Source organism: Enhydra lutris, unplaced genomic scaffold (assembly GCF_002288905.1).
Source record: "Enhydra lutris kenyoni isolate GAN:26980312 unplaced genomic scaffold, ASM228890v2 scaffoldscaffold5, whole genome shotgun sequence".
Taxonomy (NCBI): Eukaryota; Metazoa; Chordata; class Mammalia; order Carnivora; family Mustelidae; genus Enhydra; species Enhydra lutris.
Genome location: NW_019154089.1, coordinates 27,128,091 through 27,149,751, shown reverse-complemented (window position 1 = coordinate 27,149,751; position 21,661 = coordinate 27,128,091). Strand labels below are relative to the sequence as shown.

The following is a 21,661-nucleotide window of genomic DNA, read 5'->3' as shown; positions in this document are numbered from 1 at the left end:
TGGCCCTGGGCCTTTATAAAAAGAGACTCAGGCCTATTCAGAAGGGGAAGAGAAAGAAAGGGGAAAGGTAGAGAGGGGGGGCCCCCTTTGTCTACACAACATTATATTCAGTAAGTACCAAGTTAGACAGCTTGAGGGAGCTCATCTTTTCCTTCTGGACCTTTCCTGCCAACTTTGACTTGACTTCATATTAGGAAGAGCCTCTTTGTGCAATGAGAGGGACTCACGTTACATTTTAAAATAAGCTAGTACAAATATCCAAACCCTTTACCTGTAGACTGTAGGAACTCTCAGGGTAAACCTATAAGCATTCATCTTCTCTTGGGTTGAGGGATTAATGGGCTCTGAAGCCACACTGCTTGGGTAAGAGGCAGACTGGGTTAAAGGAAAGGTCACAAAGCTCTGTGATCTTGGGCAGGATATTTAACCTTTCTGAGCCTCAGTTTTCTCAACTGTAAAATAGGTAGAACAGTGTCAGCCTTATTGGGTGGTTGTGAGGATTAAATGAGAGAATTCATAGAAAGTACCTAAAACTGTATCCCATAGGATAAACTCACAGAATAGTAACTTTCATTAGAGAGGAGAAAGTTCTAAGTCATGGACAGATGAAAGATGCAGAGACTCTGGAGAGCACATAATAAAGATAATGTGGAAGGTTTCATGAGACGTGAGGTAGAAATAAAGGAATTGAACTGTTACATCATGGCCAGGAGAGATTTGCGATGATAAACCAGTTTTTGAACTAAAACAGCTGTGGCAGTGGTGACAGAGGACCACACAGCACTTGCTCAGCTACTCTTCAAGAAACAAATGAATGTAGCAAGACATCCGTGCCACTCTGTGCTATAGCCCTTTGGTAGGGAGCTTCCTGTTGGTTTGGGGCTGTGTGAATTTTCTAGGTTCGGTCGTCCGGGAAAGTATGTAATGTTGAGAACTCTCATTATTCACAGGCCTAATAAAATAATATTTCTTCCTAATGCTTAATTCTGTTTGGTTCTTCATCCTTACTGTGGGGGAGGGGAGGCAAAAGGTAATTCAAAGTATTCCATTTTGTTGTTTGCCAGCAGGATAAATAAATTTGGGGAAGGGAGAGTTTGCACTCATCAGAAAAGGTAAGTTTTCAGATTTATTTCTATATTCTCTTATGGGAAATGAGGCACTTTCCCCAATTAAATACGTTTATAATGAGAGTTTCATTACGATGTAGAGTTAATATGAAATTACATTCTGTACATCATCTTTGTGCAGCACTATTTTAGATTTCAGTGTAGATAAGAACATATGTATAGTTAGGTAAGTCTTAAAGGCATGAGTTTTGAAATCGGCTTTGTATTCTAGCTTCTTTACTGGGCCCTTGGTCAAGTTCCATAGCTTAGTTGAGCCTCAGGTGTCTCATCTTTAAAATCAAGTTATAGCACCTCATCTTTAAAATAAAAGCACATTATACAATGGTTTGTTTTAAGCTGGAGACAAGATACTTAAGGAGCCTACCAGCATGTCCTGCATATCATTAGGTGTGTAACAAAAGGTAACACTGTTACAATACTTAAAACTTCGACATTTCTCAACTGGGAAAGAAAATGTAAATTCACTGGTTTACATAGGTAGGGAAAACTAATTCTTTGTATTTCCCCATTAACCTCTGTAGTGGATTATGGTTGTAACAATGGGAGAGACAGATCCTAGTCATGGGACTGATTGCTATAAACCAGTCTTGGTATTTCCCCTCCCCTTACCAGGGATTGGTCCAGGAATGGAAAGGCGTACTGTAACTGAACCAATGAAAAGAAAGGAAAGGTTTATTGGAGTCTTTGGGATTAAAAAAAAAAAAAAAATCCCCATCTTTCCTTCTGGATGTGTATAAAGAAACATGGATCCTTGTTGTTACTGGAAGTCCAAAATGAGATATCACTGACAAGATTTTGGCTGGCTTGCTTGATCTCTCTCTCTCTCTCCCCATGCCTCTTTGCATGCTTTGCACAGACCAGATACATTAAAGGTGGATGGAAAATCAAAAAGGTATCATTAATAAAATTCAAAATAGTAATTTCAATAATTTCAGATAATATTCAACCTAGGATAATAGTAAGGTCATGTATTATTCATCTATATTTTTATATATGTAAATATATATATGTTTATATTTACATAAAATATAGATATATAGAAATGTAGGGACAGTTTTCCAAAATCAATAATCCTGTTAAAAATAAAGTGATCCTACAGTGATTTTAATAAAGATGCCTTCTATTTATTTAAGTTACTTATGTTTTATCAAATGGGTTTCATGTCTTTTATTTCATTGCCTTCTACAATGTCAGAAGGAATCTGAAAGGCCCAGCAAGGACTTATCATCTCACGGATTAACAAAACTAAGACACAGAGAAATTCTTTTCTGAAAGTTGTAGAATTTTTCAGAGTCTGAATTCAACTCTTCTTGGCTTCTTGAATCTAAATTGTACTCTGTGGCTTGCTCTGCCAATGATAGAACTGAGGAAAGATATTTTAAAACAGCTTCACATGCAATCTGTGATAAAATTGTGCAACCCAGAGAGAGAAACCTAGGTTTATGTTCCAGCTTTGGTTAGTCCCAGCTCTACCACTAATTAGCTTATATGACCCTGAGGAAGTTACTGACATTTCTGGGTTTCAGCGTCTACCTATAAAAATGAGACATCACACACAATAAGTACATACAGTGATGGATGTTAACTGAACTTATGACAATCATTTTGCAATATATACAGATAACAATCATTATGTTGCAATCCTGAAACTAATATAATGTTAGGTCAATTGTACCTCAATTTTTAAAAAAGGAACTAAAAGATGCAACTACAACTAAAAGAAAGTGTTAATTAAAAACGGTAGAAACTTATGTTGAGGTGAAGTTTCCTATTCTTACACCTGAGAGAGGCACAAACGAGGCAAATGGACCAGCTGGTCCCCGAATCAACGATAGAACCTTCAGACGAGTTCTCAAGGCAGCAGCCACTACTCCTTTAGGGTTGGGACTCATGTGCATTCCCTGGGCTAGCTCCTTGCTGTTGAGTGTGGTCCAGAGATCAACAGCTTTGGCATCACCAAGAAGTTTGTCAGAAGTGCAGAGTCTCAAGCCTCACCCTAGACCTACACAATAAGAGTCTGCACTTTGGCAAGATACGGAGATAACTTTTATGCACATTAAAGATTGAGAAGCACTGGGTTACATCATCTCTTAGATTCCTTAAAGTTCTCAAAGTCAATAGACTGTAGGACTAAAAAAAAAAAAAAAAAGGAATTTTTTTAAGGATCTTGGGTAGCTCTCCAAATCTGCTAAACCAGGTCTTCAATGTCTATATGGTAAAGTGGTAGAGGAGTCCACTGGTAACGTTTGTGCTCCCTTTTCAGAATGCTGAATTAATCACAATCAAGGCACTGACTTAATTTGATAAACCCCAGGGGGAGAGTGAACTGGAGAGAGAGTGATTAAATCCACTTTAGTCGGGGATTCCTGTACAGTGGTGGCCAAAAACTCCTGTACATTTAGCCAATTTCATGGTGATTTACTGCAGCCAGAGTTTGCCAAATGCACCATCTATTCTCACATCCAACCCTTGTTGGGAGACTCCTATTAATCTGACACAGCCTTATCAAACATCTCTCCGTTCCATTTTAACACCAAATGACCCTTGTCTCTGAGATCTGCAGATGATGGTAGACAGTAAATGATTAAACTTTACAAAATACAGGCTGTAGGTTGAGTTAGGAAATGAAGAAAATTATGAATTTATGGAGATAAGAAAGAACATCAAATCTAAGCTGATACTTTGGTAAAGAATATCAGCTAGACACTGTGTCAAATATTGAAAACCCTAAGATGATGATGATGATGATGATGATAACAAAAGACCTGGGTTCAAATTTTAGGTTTGCAACTTACTAGCTATGTGGCTGAATTTGTTATTTCTCTGGACCTCAGCTTTTGTCATCAATAAAATTTTAGAGAACTATAAGAATATCTAGTAACTAACAAGCTTCAAACTTTCATGAGCATCAGAATCATTTGGAGAATGTGCTAAAATTTAAATTCTTGGGTCATCAGAAATTCTGATTCAGTAAATCCAGGAATGTGCTGGGGTTCTGCATTTTCTAAAGTATTGATTCTGATACTGTGGTCTAAGGATGACCCCCTATAAAATGCTACTATGGGGCATTGGACAGTAAAAATTTAAGTAAAAATAACTTGTAAGCCCTTGGTAAATGTTAGCTTTTTAGATATATTAGTAGTATTTCAGAAGTGCTTTGTTCAATGTTACATACGGGGGGGTGGGGATCTGGGATGAAACAATTTCCAACGCACCAGAATGGTTTCCTGTTTACTAGTATTTGTTAGAGTACATTGTAGAAAAATGCAAGGGATTGAGGAAGGATGCAGATCAAATTATTAAATATAATCAAGTCAAGGAGTGAAAGGCAGTGCTGACAATGGGCAGGTTATGCCACAGAATTGGGATTTTTGTTATTTCATTGCTGTGTGTCTGTGGATAGTCAATCTACCTCTCTGGATATCAGCTTCTTCATTTATAAAATGAGAAGATCAGTTCATATTACGGGTTAAATTGCTATTGTTATGTCATAGCCATGTATATCCTGGCAGGACAGAAGAGCTCCTTGCTCTTTTTTTCCCCTGAGATGGAATGTGCCTTCTACTCTATGAAGCTTTTTCAAAACATGCATTTAAAGTTAACACCTCAGTAGCGAGAAACTCAGTAGCATGTATCATGTGTACTATGTACTATTCATTCTGATTATGTCATATAATTTAAAAAAATATTTTAGGGGCAGTGGACTGTTCCATCAGACTGGCTGACAGAGACAATGCTTCTGAATTCAGAAACAAATCTTGAGAAATAGAAAAGTCAGAGTTCCATGCATGCAACCCTTTTCACAATAGGCATCAATTTTGAGGTTAGCGCTTAAGAAATGCTTACTTTCTTTTTTTTTTTTTTTAAAGATTTTATTTATTTATTTGACAGACAGAGATCACAGGTAGGCAGAGAGGCAAGGCAGAGAGATGAAGGGAAGCAGGCTCCCTGCCAAGCAGAGAGCCCGATGTGGGGCTCGATCCCAGGACCCTGGGATCATGACCTGAGCTGAAGGCAGAGGCTTTAACCCACTGAGCCACCCAGGCGCCCCGTGGAAATGCTTACTTTCTAAGTACTTCCTCATATTTCCTCCTGCAATCCTTACTATCTTGAGGGTAGAACAGTAAGCTCTATTTTAAAAGTTGGGAAACTGAAGCATAGAGAGCTTTCTCAGGCTGATATATCTAATAAGTGAGAATTATGGGCCTTAAATTCAGGACTGTCTCAAATTCAGAATTGAGTAGTTTTTGTTGTTGTTGTTGTTTTTAAAGATTTTATTTATTTATTTGACAGACAGAGATCACAAGTAGGCAGAGAGGCAGGCAGAGAGAGAGGATGAAGCAGGCTCCCCGCTGAGCAGACAGCCCCATGCGGGGCTCCATCCCAGGACCCTGGGAACATGACCCGACTGGAAGGCAGAGGCCTAACCCACTGAGCCACCCAGGAGCCCCCAGAATTGAGTAGTTTTGATGAAGCTGGGTGTGTCTGTTCTCTTAACAGCTGTGGTACTCTCCAAGAGCAACAATTTGATAAACTTGCTGAATGACCAACACATTTGTGATGTTCCTTCTAAATCTTGTCTCTTGTGAGAAAAGTTTAAGACTACCCTGCTGCTTCGAGCTGTGGTGACAGGAGCAACATGTATCTGAAAGACTGTCAGAGGAATGCAGCCCATGTTGTTGGCATCAGGGAACCAACATTCTCAACTGCCGAAGTAAACAACCCTGAGGGGGGGTGAGAGAGTGTGAAATGCTCCAGAAAGCACTATTCACTGTTGAGGACTCTTCCTGCGGGGCACTCCCAGTCTGGCCCCTGGGCTGGCATGCGTGCGCTCTGAGATTCAGAGATGGTCACCCTGCCGTAGAGAGTCATAGCAATGTCTGGGACTCAGTGGAAGAAACTGACAGTGGGGTCTTTGAAGCTGGTCCAGCTTCCAGAAATTTTTTGCAGCAGAAGCTAGTAGTGGTATCAACAGGCAAAAGAGACAGCTTGTTTATTGCTGAGGGAGATTTCGAAATTATGTCAGCTTCCATTTTTGTTATGTTTCTCTTGGTGCTTTTTGCCAAAATTAAACAAGTATCAAGCAATTCTGTAAACCTCTTCTCAGCAGAGGCCATAAAAAATTCCTAATTTCTTTAGGAGCACAAGACTTGCTAGAGATACTTTACTTGTTTTGTTTTTTAACAATTTTATATTAATAGATAGTTAATAAAAATTTAATGCCCATCCTTAATTCCCATAGCTGCCCATGGAACACATGGTTTTCTATTTTTATGAATTCTACTAAGAATTCATAGTCTTGCCAGAGTTTTCTCAGTAATAATTGTATTCATTATACTATAACTGTTACTACATTTCCTAAAATCTGAGATTTCAAAAACTACAAAATACAACATTAATTCATTGGCAAGTTTTTTATAAAGGAGAAAAGGAAAGAAGCTACATGTTTATAGTATAGGTAAGTACCATACTAACTTCAGGAGCTCTTCAAAAGTGAAGCTTCATCTTAAAATTGAAAACTATTACATCTCTTTTCCTTAAAGACTATGTTAATAATCCACAAGTTGCGCTTGACTTCCAGTATCAATCTAACAACATGGTAGTGGTATTGTATTTTGAATTCTAGAATGGAATAGAGCACCTGAAGAGGCAAAGTATTACTAGCGCTTTGAAAAACCACGAAGTATTACATATACACTTTTTCTTTTGTTTGCTAAATTTTGTTTACTGGCAACATGGGACAGAACAGATATGTTTTCAAAATTTAACTCTTTGGTTGTAGTTCTCATTCTAGGAAAAAATTTGATTGAAGGGAAATGAGTCATAGCTGGTAAATATTGTCCTCCTCATAGGACAGGAGATAACCAGATTTTCTAATGAAGAAGGGACTCAACGGAGAAACTGACCAGGTAAAGGACAGGAACATGGCAATAAGATTCAAGGCACTTTGGTCCTGGAAATGTGTTTCATCAATGAATGCCTAGGTGTCTGTTCTGTTTACTCATTTATAAAAAGAGGATTATATTTACCTTCTATGTATCTGGTTATTCTTGAGATAATTGAAACACATTGAAAAGGTATAAATACTACACGAGGGCACAATATTTTCATAATCGAATGGAACTGCCTGCTTGACTACTTACCACCTCTCTGCATCTTGCTATTCAATTACATTCTAATATATCCAATGAAAGAATTACATCTTACTTAGATGAGTTAATTTTAGAATAGGGGTTGGATTCATAGTACTTTTAGTAGTTCCTAACCCAGGAAATTATTTTACAATATTTCTCTCTATAGGCATCTTTCCAAAAGGAAAGTTATTAAATAAAGTATCAAACAGAGTATGATATAAACTCTGTACAACTGTTTGTAAATTTTTAAATTAATAAGCAATTGCTTGTAGTAGAAATAAGTGAAAGGAGGTTTAATCAAAAGGAGGCTATGGGACAAATGAATTTCAGGCAAGAAGGCTCAGTAAACATTCTAGAAGCACATAATTTTTAAGATGGATGAGATCTTGGAGATCACATCCTTATTTTGTAGGACAGGTTGACTTCTTGGATATTACAAGTATGGCTTACGTGTCAGACTTAAAACTTAAATCTCAAGTCATCTGAATTTCATCCTCCTGTACCAAGGTAGAAGATTGATTTTTTAATCTGCAGGCATCCATGGGCAGTGTTGTTATAGGTATGTCCAAGCTTAAAAAAAAAACAGTGGAGGTCTTTGTTTAACTGTATCACTGGTGACATCGACAAGAACGTCAGACAGCATGAGCTTGACTGCTCCCAAGGCAGGCTGTTAACTATACAGCCCACACCATTCTCTCCCTCTTTCTTTCTTCTTCCCTCCCTCTCCCTACTTCCTGCTTCCTTCCTTCCTTCTTTTTCTTTCTGATAGCAATAATTATTAGAAATGAGCATGTGCTGTTTACATATAATTGGATTATTCTGGCTAAGTGATATATGAAGCATTGGGAAAAGTAGGAATTGTATGTGTGTGGTTTGTGTCTGTAGGGGTGTGGTAGGTATGGTGAGTAAGGGTGTGTGTCTCTGTGTAAGAAAGAGAGAAGGTAATAAGTGGGTCATAGGAATATACTGGCAAACTGAGTGGGAATATGTATACATGTACACACTCACATACTGTCTTAAATTTTAAAAGTAATGTGCACTCATTATAACAGTTCAAACAATAAAAAAGACATAAAAATGGGAGTCTTTTATCATCCCATCCCACTCTCCAAATGTAATCACTGGGAAAATGGATTTTTAATATAATAGTGTTTGTGCTATTGGTTTTACCCCTGGAAAAATATAAAGTTGACCACTATCTTGCACTTACAATATATATTATTTAAGATGGATTAAATATAAAACATGAAATAATTAAGTATGAAAAGGAAAAAAAAAAAACTTCAGAAAAATTCATTAGACCATATGCCTAACCTAGAGTTTCAAGAACAATTTTTATCCATTCCAGAAAACCCAGAAATTACAGAAGTATAAATAATTAGACAATATAAAAATTGAGGACTTGTTACAGAACGATTGAGAGCTTGGAAAAAATATCTGCAATGCACATACTAATAAATGGTTAGTATATTTATTATACTTAGACCTCTGGAAACTGAAAAAAGAAAAATGGATAGGAGTAAACATAGACAAGGGGTTCCTGGGTGGCTCGGTCTGTTAAGCATCTAACTTGGGCTCAGGTCATGATCTCAGGGTCCTAGGTCAAGCCCCATGTTGGGCTCCCCACTCAGTGGAGAATCTGCTTGTCACTCTGCCCCTACCCCACAAAGCTTTCTCTCAAATAAGTAAATAAAATATTTTTTAAAAAAAGAGTAACCATAGGCAATTCACAGGGATGTTGATTTCACCATATAAATATATGAAAAGTTATTAAATTGCTTAACAAATGTGGGAAATGCAAGTTAAAAAAGATTATACCCATGATAAATTGTGAAGAGCAATCAATAATCAATACTTCTGAAGGAAAAATGAGAAAAAGAATCTGCTCATATATAAGTACAGACAGATGCAACAGATGCATGAAAAAAAATCATTATAGGGGCACTTGGGTGGCTCAGTCAGATAAATGTCTGCCTTTGCCTCAGGTCATGATCGTTGGGTTCTGGGAGGTCCTGGAGTCCCAGCCCCCATACTGGGCTTCCTGCTCAGCAGGGACTTGGCTTGTCCCTCTGTTCCTAACCCCTGCTGGTGCTCTCTCTCTAATAAAAAAAAAAAAAAAAAAAAAAAAAAATCTTAAAAAAATGTTTATAAACACTTCGATTGTTTTTCCCCTCAAAAAGTGGGATTTAAAAGTGGGATTATTAAATAACTATAAACATGTGTTTTGAAAAGCAATTGATAATTAGAAAGAAGGCAAAAAATTACGTTTCTTGTGGGAAAAAAAAAAGCTTTGCCTGATAAGAATGGTAAGAGAAAAAGAAAATATAGAAACTAAACATTTTTTATAAGCTCAAATATATTAATCTTTTCTGGATTCCAGATTTCCTGTCTTGTTTTACCTAATCCATGTTTATTAAAATGTTTATACATGATTTTCTGCTTTTTATGTATCTTTCCTTTTTTAAAAATATTTAGCTCTTTAATTTGTCTAGAATTTAATCTGGAGGAAAGGATGGGTTAGATGTATGGTATTACATTTAAATATTCCCAAATGGTCAGACCATCCAATTACTCACCACTGTTATTAAGTAACTCACATTTTCCCAATGACATTAAATGATACTTTTATTAATAATTTAATTTTCTAATGTTTCTAAGGCAATTTCTATGCTCTTTATTTAGATAGCACTGATTCAGTACTATACCGCATTAATCACTCTGGTTTTATAATTCATTTAAACTTCTGGTAGAGCTATTATTTTCTTATTTATTTTCACAATCCTGATTCTTCACTTTTTTTTTTCTTCCAAAAAAAACTTTAGAATTGCTGTGTCAAAGTTCTAAAACAAACCACTAAAGATCAAAACTACAAAGGAAGCCATTGGTCATCCAATGGGATTACACTAAACTCATAGAATAATTTAGAAATACACTGATTCTCTTAAAATATTACCTTGTTTTAAAAAATAAGTTTTTTTAACAAAGTTTTCTTTCATCAAAAACTTATTATTAGTAGTAAAAGGGATCTTTTCTTTCCTTCCAAAATTTTTATTATTGTTTATATACTCTTTATATAGAAAAGCTGTGAAAACTTCCCTTTCTCCTTTCTCATGTGGTTTCTAAAAATTTCTCCCACAATCTTTCTTTCCTTCCTTCCTTCCTTTCTTTCTTTCTTTCTTTCTCTTTCTCTCTCTCTCTCTTTTCTTCTTTTTTTTTTTTGCTAAGTGTGAAATCTTTTTTCCTCCTTTTTAAATATTCTTTATTTTCTCTCATGTAATTTTCACTGGCTAGTAATTTTTACAAAATTAAATAATAGTGTGAATTGTAAGCATCCATTTCTTGTCCTTGCTTTACTTTTCTACCCTAAGACAAAATGTCAGGGAGAGCTTTTTGCTAGGTGAAGAGAAGTAAAGAAACAGCAAGAAAAATATCCATCATTTCCCAATTTTCTAATGGATTTTAAATTTACAACCAAAAATGAATACTGAATTCAAAAGATAACTTTGAATGTCTCTTGGTAACCTACTGAAAGGATGAAAAAATTTTCACCTCTTCAATGTAAATAAGACATACGTTAAATATATGTATATTTACATATAGTAAATAAGACCATAATTTTATTTTGAGATGACAGTATGTGCTTATGTTGCAGTTTGCTTTTAATATTCTCTGGATTAAACTTAATATTTAAAGATTTCTTTCTCCACTGAAATAGTCATTAATAAAATGCATCCACAGCTTATTTTCATATATTTTTGCTTTTTTCGATATGGTTTTGCCACTGAAAGTATTTGCTTATAATGTTTGATGAGACTTACTGCTAAAGCCTTCTAGGCTGGAGTGGGGTTACATTGTTTTGTCAGTTTTCTTTGTTTTTTCTTTGGTAATTGCTCTTTTTGTTTTCTCTTTCTGCTAGGGTCAGTTTGCTAATTTATATTTTCTAAGAATGTCATATATTTTATCTGCATATTCTGAGATCTTTGTATAATTATTTTTTGTTTCACCTTTTAAAAGAAACAGTTATTGTGCTTTTAAAAAAATTCTACTTTGGCCCTCTCTTTGCTTCTTTAATAAGCTTTTCCTTGATCAATTATTTCCCTATTCTATCTTCTTTAATGAACTGATTTATTTATTTATTTTTAATTTTATTTATTTACTTTTCAGACAGAGAGAGAGAGAGAGCGCGCACAAGCATGTGGAGCAGTAGGCAGAAGGAGAAGCAGGCTTCCCGCCGAGGAAGGAGTCTGATGTGGTACTCGATTCCAGGACCCTTGGTTCATGACCTGAGCTGAAGACAGACGATTAACCTGCTGAGCCACCTAGGCATCCCCAAAAGAACTGATTTATTTTTATGTTATTTTATTCCGATATTGTATTTTGTTAACTTATAATTGACCTTGATTAATTACCTTCTCCTGCTTCTTTTACATATGTTGTTGATTTTTTTTTTAAACTTTTGAATTGTACATTGAATTCACTTTTTAAAATTACTGGCTAGAAATGTGTTTGAAACTATAACTTTCCCACCATTATTTTAACCACATCCCTTGGAATTAATTAGACAGTATTTTAAATTGCCATTATTTTCTAGACGTTCTTCAAATTAATTTTTATTGTATCTGACATGAGTTGTATAAAAATGAGGTTATACAACTAATAAACTTTACTAAATACATTACTCATGTAATGTTTCTGATATTTTCTCTTTTTATTTCCTATCATTTTATTTGGATGCTGTTTCAAGTTTAATTTTATAAATTGCATATAAATTATTAATCAATGATAACACTTTTATTTTGGATTGCAATTATTATAAAATATCCCTCAGTCGATATTTTTTACCTCCTTATTATAATGTAATAATAGTCCTAATATTAATACTATAGTCCTAATATTAATACTATTAAAAAGTAATAATATCCAATCCTCAGTTATCCTGATTTGTATTTGTATTTGCCTCAATTGTTTTTGCCTGTGACTTTACAAAGAATATTTCTCAATACCTTTACTTTAGAGGTGTCTCTAATAAATAACATTTTGTTGGGTTTAGTTGCTTAATTTAATCTAGCAATCTTACTCTTCTGATAGGTAAACTGATTAGGTGCTCTAGTTATATATAGCAGTTAAGACAAGCTTGGTCTTAATTCTATTGTCTTAATTTATTCTTTAAATTTCCTTTTAAATTGTTCTTATCCTTTTTTCTGACATCTAGCCTTAGCTGCTTTACCTTCATCTTTCTTTATTTCCTTCCTATTATCTGAGGTTTGTATACGATGAATTGTCAGTTCATCACATGGATTCCAATCCTTAAACTTTCATGTTTAGGTAGATGCGACAGATCTGGGAGATAAAATGCAGATTCCTCAGCTGTCCCACTAAAAAGTGTGAATTATGATATCTCATAAAGTGGAATCTACTTTTTTTTTAATATTTTATTTATTTATTTGACAAAGAGAGAGAGAGATCACAAGTGGGCAGAGAGACAGGCAGAGAGGGGGAATCAGGCTCCCTGCTGAGCAGAGAGCCTGATATGGGGCTCAATTCCAGGACCCTGAGATCATGACCTGAGCCCAAGGCAGAGGGTTAACCCATTGAGCCACCCAGGTGCCCCTGGAATCTACTTTTTAAGCAAGCACCCCAGATGACCCTAATGTAGGCGGTCTATAGTGCACCCTTCAAGAAACACCATTGTAGTAATTGTAGTAATTGTAGCTATGTTAATTTTAAACATCCTTAATCTTCAACTTCTTGATTCATAAACCCTAAAGAGTAAATGTCGAGTCCTTGCTATGAATTAGGAAACAACACTTTATCCCTCTTCAAGAATACACATCCTGATTTATTCTTTTTATATAGTATTTAGTATTTAGTTTTTTTAAATAATTGAATTATCTTTTACTCTATAACTCTAATTTTTGGAGCTATATAGCTTTAGATTGACACGCCGTCTTTAGTTCTGAATGCTAGCACACTGGCTTTTCCTGTTCTAAAGTTCCTTACTTGGACTACCTTTAATTGGAGCTAGACTTTTTTATTAAGCTTTTTAAATAAGGCTTCATGGATGCTCTATTTACTAAACCTTGAATACTGAGGATAGTTTATTTTCTTTTGCCTTTATCTATCAACAATAATATTCTTAGTTTATTCTTTTCCCCTCAGAGCCCTATAACATTTTTCCATTATTTTACAAAATTTAATATTACTATAAAGTAGTTTGAGTCCTAATTTTTTTTTCCTTCCTTAGAGATCAGCTACTATTCCTGACTGGAAGTTTAGTAATGTCAGAAGGATATAACAAGGTGGTAATGAGAATATATAATTTTTAACCTTGGAACCCAGTATATCCTTATGGCTTACCAATTAATTTCATCACAGATATGTATAAATATATAATGTCTAGCATATTATTTAAGAGTGTAGTCTGTAGTCATATTTTCTGTTCAACCATTTCTTAGCTGTCTAACCTTAAGCAAGTTAATTACACTCTCTGGGTCTCAGTTCATCATCTGTAAAATTATAATTACTACAACAAAGGATAATAATAACTATGTCATGTTGTAATATATGTAAAGTGTCTAAAAACAGACAAGGCATTTAAATAACTATTCTTTATTATTATAATTATTGACATCAGATTTTTTCTATTCCATTTTATTCCATTCTATACTAACAACATGATTCTGCATGTTTAATCTTCTACCTGTTTTACATATTTATTATGTCTTTTTCTAAGTGGTTCTTCTCTCTGCATCTCTCTTCTCTCCATTTGGCACAATTTTCTACAATCTGAACTCTGTGTCACTGCATTGATTTTTTTGCCACACTTACTCTCTTTCTCACTGTTTACTAGTTTCTACAGAGATTGCTTTGTATTCACTTTTGCCTTCTTAATCACCACGTAGCACCTTGTTTATCATCCCATCCATGATCTTTTGTTTCATATTCTCTTTCAATTTTTGGTGAGAAAAACTTTTGTTAGGGAAATTTTAATTTATGCTGAAGTATTTTTTTTCCAGTAAGGGTTGTTATCTGTCTTTAGCATCCTGAGTTCCTTTCTCTCTCTACCTGAGAAGACAGACATAGAGTAATTTATAGTTTTCTTGTAGAGTTGCCATGCTGTTTCTTTGCTTAGATGCATCCAATGATCTCCCCATCTGCTCAAACATAGCTTGAGTGGATTTGTCTGGATTCTGCTTGCATGAATACTGGCTCTACTGATGCATCTCTCTCTCTCTCTGCAGAGCTTCAGTTTGAGTTGAGTGTTGATTATCTCTGTTCTGTTTTTCTACTGCCGTGTTATTCTCTAAGTCTTTTTTTTTTTCCTCTATGACTTTTGAATGGAGAGGACATATGTTTTGGATTCTTCTACCTTCACTTCTCTAACACTTTTTCAATTGGACACAGGCATCAGTTTTCTGTCTCTCTGTCATTTTAAGGGCTGGGTGACATCATGTATGTGTGTGTGTGTGTATGAACTGCCACATTCTCATATGGTTCTAGTAGGTACGTCAACTACAGCAGAACTTTACTACGGAACAACTTGGCAATAATGTGTCACCATTTTCAAGGTACATACTTTTTTACCCAGAAATTCCATTTTAAGCAATATATCAGGAATCAATGGTGTACAAACATGTCACCAATGGAATGCTTAGTGTTATTTATAATGGAAAACCACTTGGAAACAATGTAAATATCTAACAATAAGTGCTCATGACATAAATTATGGTACATATATCAATAAAATATCTTGTAGCTACTAGAAATGATGTATATTTATACTTGAATGTACAAAAAAGGAAGTGGAATATAGCAGTATGCAAAATAGCAGAGCATAATTCTTTAAATAAAAGAATGTCATGTGAATAAAAGGCAATGTTAACAATGATTATACCTGGGTGTGGAGGTACAGACAGTTTTTATTGCCTTTTATACATTAAAAAATCATGAATTAGCTTTATAATTAAAAATATGTAATAGAACTAAGGAAAAAATGAGAAAGATATATATTCTCTGTTATCTTTTCCAGAATAATAACTATTTATTGAGTGCTCTTTGTCTGGTACTATATAAGGCCCTAAATAGAATTATCTCATTTAATCCCCTCAGCAGCTCCATGAGGCAGAAATTAGTGTTTAGTTTTCAGTTGAGGAATTTGAAGGGTGGAAAGGTTAAACATATCTAATGTCACATAGCTCATAAAAGACCACGCCTGAATGTAAACCCAGTTCAGTCTGATTCTAAAAGCCACCATTTTCCCAGTGGACCCTATTGCCTCTGAGGATTGTCACATACATTTTGATGTTTTTACAGGTTACAGATTTATTAGCTCATTATTCAAACTTTTCAATGCCAGTCCTTATTTCATACACTAAATGTGAACTTAAAAGAGAACTCAAAGAACAGAATAAAGACATAACCACCACCAACAAAAAAGCATAAAAGCAGAAGACATTAAGATTCATACTTCAATGTAAATCATTGAACATTCTCTTTAACATAATGTTTAATGAAATAGGGAAAGAGTTCTTAGGAAATTAGAATCTAAATCGGTATTAGAGAGTATCAACAACTCTTTCAAGTCATCAACTGAAAAATTTAATGCACCAAAGAGGCAAATTGTCTTTAAAATATTCTCACAATCTGAGGATTTTCCTGAATTTTCATATAACTTTACCAAGTCACTAGAACAATCATGCAGTATACTTTGGTTCTGGTTTTGAAAAATACAACATTCTTCAATTGTTTTCATTATAAACCCGAATTCCAACTGTCCAAAGTGTTTTTTCTAAATGATTAGCATTCTACCCAGAATACTGCCCAACCAAATCAGTCTACTTAAATTTCAACAAGAGTAGCTAGAGTTAAAAATGAGAACAGCAGCACAACACAAATGAAGAAGCCTAAGAGAACAGACACAGTAGGGGCCGGATGTTTAGGGGACTAGGACTAACTTAGTGATGGCAAAATTTCAAATATCTCTTCTCCTTGAATCTACCTAACACCACTTATCAGACTCTGTAACTATGCATACCACAAAAAGTAATAAAGTTAAAAGACAGTTTAAAAACACCTAAACAGAGTAGTAATTTAATAGATAAACTATACCTTTCTCCCACCCCAAACACAATAAAAATTTGGAATTAAGGAAACTTGAGTCAGAACAGCAAAATTCGAGAAGAACATGATACTCAGAGGATACAATAACAGCTTATCAAGCATCAAGTCCTCATAAGAAAGATTCACAGGCATTCACTATCATTCACTGCCTCACTAAGAAATATAAATTTTTTAAAAATGCAGTTTGGATAAATTGTGGATGATAAGGTAGAATGGCGACAATTCTCTTCCTCCTCCAATGTGGAGGGCAATATGAATGACAATTTGCCAATTAAGAATTGCAAACGCATGAGGAACTGAACTGTAAGTATTAGCCAAAAAAAAAAAAAAAAAAAAAGGTTTTCTTTGGAATTCATTTAAGTCAAGAGGTATAACAAGGAACAGAGTCAATTACTGCCTTTTACCTATCATTATAATAGTGTCGAGTCACCAAGGTAATAGTTTTTTGTAAAATATATAACAATAAAGCAACAAGGACTTGATGCAAACATAACATCCCTAGGCATAAATTAATAATCTAGGCCAGAAAATACAGGTCCTTAAATTCTGAGTCAACCAATAGAAAAGATGTATAATTCTCCACCTATTCCACTAACCAACAGAACCACCAAGAAAACTAAGAAATGCCACAGTATATAATGATATTCTAGTCTCTCAGCACAAATGAAAAGGAATCTCAAAATACGAGGCACTTGGTTTCTTTCTCTAGCACAATAATAATGACTGAATGGAAACTCATTATAGCTATATTTAAAAAAAAAAACCAAAAACAAACAAACAGGAAAATCCCATTTGGGTCTCATGAAAATATTTAAGTTATTTCCAAGTCTCTGTGGATATAAGTCCATAGGTTATCTGCAAAGACCCCATACATTATTTTACAGGGAACAGCTAAACAAATTGGCTTCAACAGAAATACAAATAAATGGATTAAAAACTGGCTATCTAACCGTATACAGAGAGAAATCGTAATTGGTAGTCCGTCTAGTTGGGGAGAGGTTTCCAGTTGGGTCCCACAAGGATCGATATTGGGTCCCATTTTGTTTAATATCTTTATAAAAAATCTGGAAAACAAAGTAGAGAATGTGCTAATTAAGTCGACTGGTGCCAGTAGATGAGGATTTGTGGTTAAAGTAAATTGGATATTGATAAATGTTACTGGTCTTTAGAAAGACTGGTGCTAACAGAGAGTAGGATTTTGAATTACCTGTATTTTTTTAATATATCATTAAAAAAAACCCACCTAATTCCAAGCACTAGAAATGAATAGATTTAAATGGTTTTAGTGGCTTTGCATAACAAAAAAATTAGGCACAACGGGTAAAGGCAACACAGAGACTGACAACACCTATAAGTGCAGAATAAAGAATGTTCCCCAAATTGAGATCTTTTTGGCTTTATTTGGAAAACTGGTGGTTATGAGTCCCTCAAAGCAATTAAGATATTGGAGCTTTTCAGATATGTATGTAGGAGTCAAGGTGGTGAAACGGCAGGAGCAACTAAATTCTCAAATATACATACATTTGGTAATTGGCAACAAAATAAACAATGAACAACATAAAGCTTAAAGGAAGAAAGGAGAGTTGAAAACTTGAAGGCATAAGCAAGAAAAGGAAGTGAAGTTAATCAAGGACAAATTATATAAGGAAACACACACACACACACACACACACACACACAAATAGAAGAATGCTAGGGAAAACAGGAAGGGCTCTCCTAACACTAGGGTAGAGATTATATATAAGAGATTATAAATCTCATACACACACACACACACACACACACACACACTCATAATTAAACAGCTCTGGAAGACACTTGGAAAAAATATTAAGTAGACTTCTTTTTGGTTTGAGGTTCATTTAAAATTCTTAATATTTTAGAACCTAATTTGTTACATGAACACAATGAAAGTGATATTGTTTGTTGGCCATGGACTCTTATTTGTAAACAAATTTTGCTTTTTAGGTGAAGTTAACTGAATTGAATATATGGACTAATGTGGAATCAGCTTTTAAATTTTATATCATTTTTGTACTTCCTAGCATAGCAGAATGTATGCCAGATAGACTGGAAAAGCCAGATTCTCAGAAATTTTATTAATTTTGTTATGCAACGTTGGATATTTTATTCTCCTTCAAACCATAAGTGACTCTTAATCTCACAAGAGCCTTAGTTTTTGCATCAATTGCATGACAAGATAAGAATTGTTTTAAGAGCTGCATATATTCTTGTTAAATTAAAAAGGTACAGGAAACCACTACAGAGAAGAGATTGGAAAAATGTGGAAGTATGTCCTTGATTAACAGTTGGCTCCCACCTGGCTAGGCTTCCCATATTCATCCCTCCCTGACCTCAGGACAGCGCACAGTTTAAAAAATCACTTGAGATGATCTGACAAACTGTCTGCGTCTCTAGGAAACCATCAAGGGAAGCTGTAAAGGTCAATCCCTTTTCTAGTGACTGATTTTTCCAGAGCATCCAACAATACTTAACTGATTATTTGTGCCCCAGCTTTAGGGAAAAAAAAAAAAAAGAAAGAAATAAATTAGAATTACAGTTGAAAAGAAGGGACATTCTTGATAAGAAATGGAGTGGCATTATTCATGATGCCAACACAAAAGAAAAGTGATGTGCAATCAGAGCCCCAAGTAGATCTCTAATCCTTCATGCTGGCTTAAAAAAAAAAAAAAAATATATATATATATATATATATTCCATATATTCATATATATATATATATATATATATATGAGTATGGAATGTGAGATGGTCACTGTTTTGTTTTAATTAAATCAAGATGGTTCTAAGTATTCTGGCCTAAAAAATGATAAAGTTTATAGTTGGTTTGCTATAGATTTTATAGCTAATATGTGTTGAAAATGATTTCCTTGCATTGACTTTAAAACTTCTAACATGAAACATTCCTCTGTAGATAGTACTCTCTTTCAGGAATGGGACTGCTCCTTATATACTAGATATTTACTCTGTAAAATACACAAACAAGCATTGGCTATATGTCTGGAGACTGTAAATTTTACTTTAAAAAGTAATAATTCCTATTATTTACAATATTTTAATATTTTATTACTATTTATCACTTACAGAGTGTTTGCCATATATTGAGGACTATGTTATCCTCTCTACATATTATCATGAACAATCTCCATAATAACTTATGGAGAGGAATTAACCCCATTTTTACGGATAAGGAAACTGAAGGGTCAGAGAGGCTTGCTTGCTTATTTGTTTGTTTAGTATGTATAGTCACACAACTGTAAATGGAGGGTAAATGCTGGAACTGACTACAAAATACTTGTTCAGAACCATTGTGCTAATTATAACTTCTGATGTCTTGACATTACACATCTTGATTGAAGAAAGTGGAGAAAACACTTGCATCAGGACAAGCATCTTATATTTTTCTGGGCCTCAGTTTCCTATGCTTGACACTACAGGATTGGACTACAGCAGGCTTGTTTAACATCAGCATCATCGACATTTGGGGCTGGATAGTTATTTGGTAGGAGGAGGCTGTTCAATGCACAGAGGGATGTCTGGAGCATCCTTGGTCTCTATTCTCTAGATACTGGGAGCAATTCCCTCCTCCCAGTTTTGACGATCCAAAATATCTGCACACATGGCCAAAGATGCTCTGGGGGGAAAAAAAAAATCACCTGTTTTTTGAGAACCACTGTACTAGAAGAGCTCTGATATCTTTTTGTCCTCTCATATTCTATGCTCGGAATTGTGGGTTCAACTTCATCTAAGAGGATGGGCTTTTCACCACTGTGGGGTATTTGTTCAGTGAACCATTCTCTATCTCGGTCTCAGTACATTGAATTTAAACTCTGAAGCTCTCCAGGTTCAGTTTGCTATAAAACTGCCACTCTCTGGCTTTTAAATTCATCATTTAAATGCAAATTGGTATAAAAAAACAGGGTAGATGAAAGTGAAAAGAGATCAGATGTTATCTTATTAAGTCAGCATTTCATTAGGCAATTGATTTAGACTCGTTTCATAATGCAGTCCTATGAGATAGTTTTATTTATTTATTTAACTAATGCTACTATATCAGAAAAATCATAGAATGGATTTATAAAGTATTCTTTCATTTGACAGCTTGAGAGAACCATAATGCTAGGTTGGAACCTATTGACAGATTCTAATAAGTGAAAACTCAGGCACTGTAAAGAAATTGACAATTTTCTAGACCCATGGTTCATTAACTTTCAAGGGTCATACTTAAAATATGCATTATTAAAAATATCATCTTCCAGAGAAGGAGTGTCTTCTCTTAGAGAATAGCCCCCTGTCCCCCAAAAATGAGACCTATGGATATGTAAAAACAGTGAGTTAGAAGGTTTCATTGGGTTTGTTCTAAATAAAATTCAACTGTAGAGATTATTTATGGTGTACTATCCTTGGAAATCACTTGAAGATAGAAATATTAAAATGTCAATTAAATAATGATTGATATGGTTAATAATTCTAGATGGTTTAAAAGTATTATTACTTTCCTGGTTTCATCACAGTGAGCTATTTATTAAATTTAACACTATGCACTACTTTATAAACACTATTTACAGCAGATATTAAAATAGACCTTTTTAAATCTATTTTGAAGGATTTAAATTTGGACTATGGGAAAACACATATATAAATATTCTGTTTAGTACAGAGAGTTTGATAGAGGAAGCCAGGTGAAGTCACATTTGGGTAGTAAAAAGGGATGGATCCACTGGGACTGATGTCAAAAACCTCAAAATGGAGATTCTAAATCTTGGCTGCAAATTAGAATGACATTTGAAGAATTTTTTAAAATTATGATGCCCAGCCATATTCTAGTACATTCAAATAAGAATATCTGGGAAAGGAATCAGGCTTCAGTATTTGTTAATGCTCTCACAGTCAGTCAGTTTGGCAACCAAGGTTGAGAACCACTACCTTAAAGACTAAACAGGGTTTACAACTGCATGGAAATTGTTCTTTGACTAGGCGTAACTTAAGCAAGTTGGCAGTCTCCTACAGTCATGTGCTTCAGCGATCTTAAGTGGTACATGTGCAAGGCATTAAGTGATTATCTGTCACTGAGGGAGAAAATTATTCTTTCTCCCCTTCACTTATCTTTCTATCCTCTGATGACTTCAAAGAGAAAAGACTTCATTTGTTGCTGGTGGCTCTTTAATACATCTCTGTACTTGTTTATCTCCCTTTTAAATCAAAGAATAGGCTCAGGCCCAGGGTCTTCATCTAGTATAGCCTAGAATTTAATAACAT

At 34.7% G+C, this 21,661-nt stretch overlaps 1 protein-coding gene across 1 annotated transcript in view; it reads right to left on the bottom strand.

The window, feature by feature from the left end:
• Positions 1-21,661, bottom strand: part of LOC111141129 (gamma-aminobutyric acid type A receptor beta2 subunit) — a 238,055-nt gene that overhangs the window by 13,818 nt on the left and 202,576 nt on the right.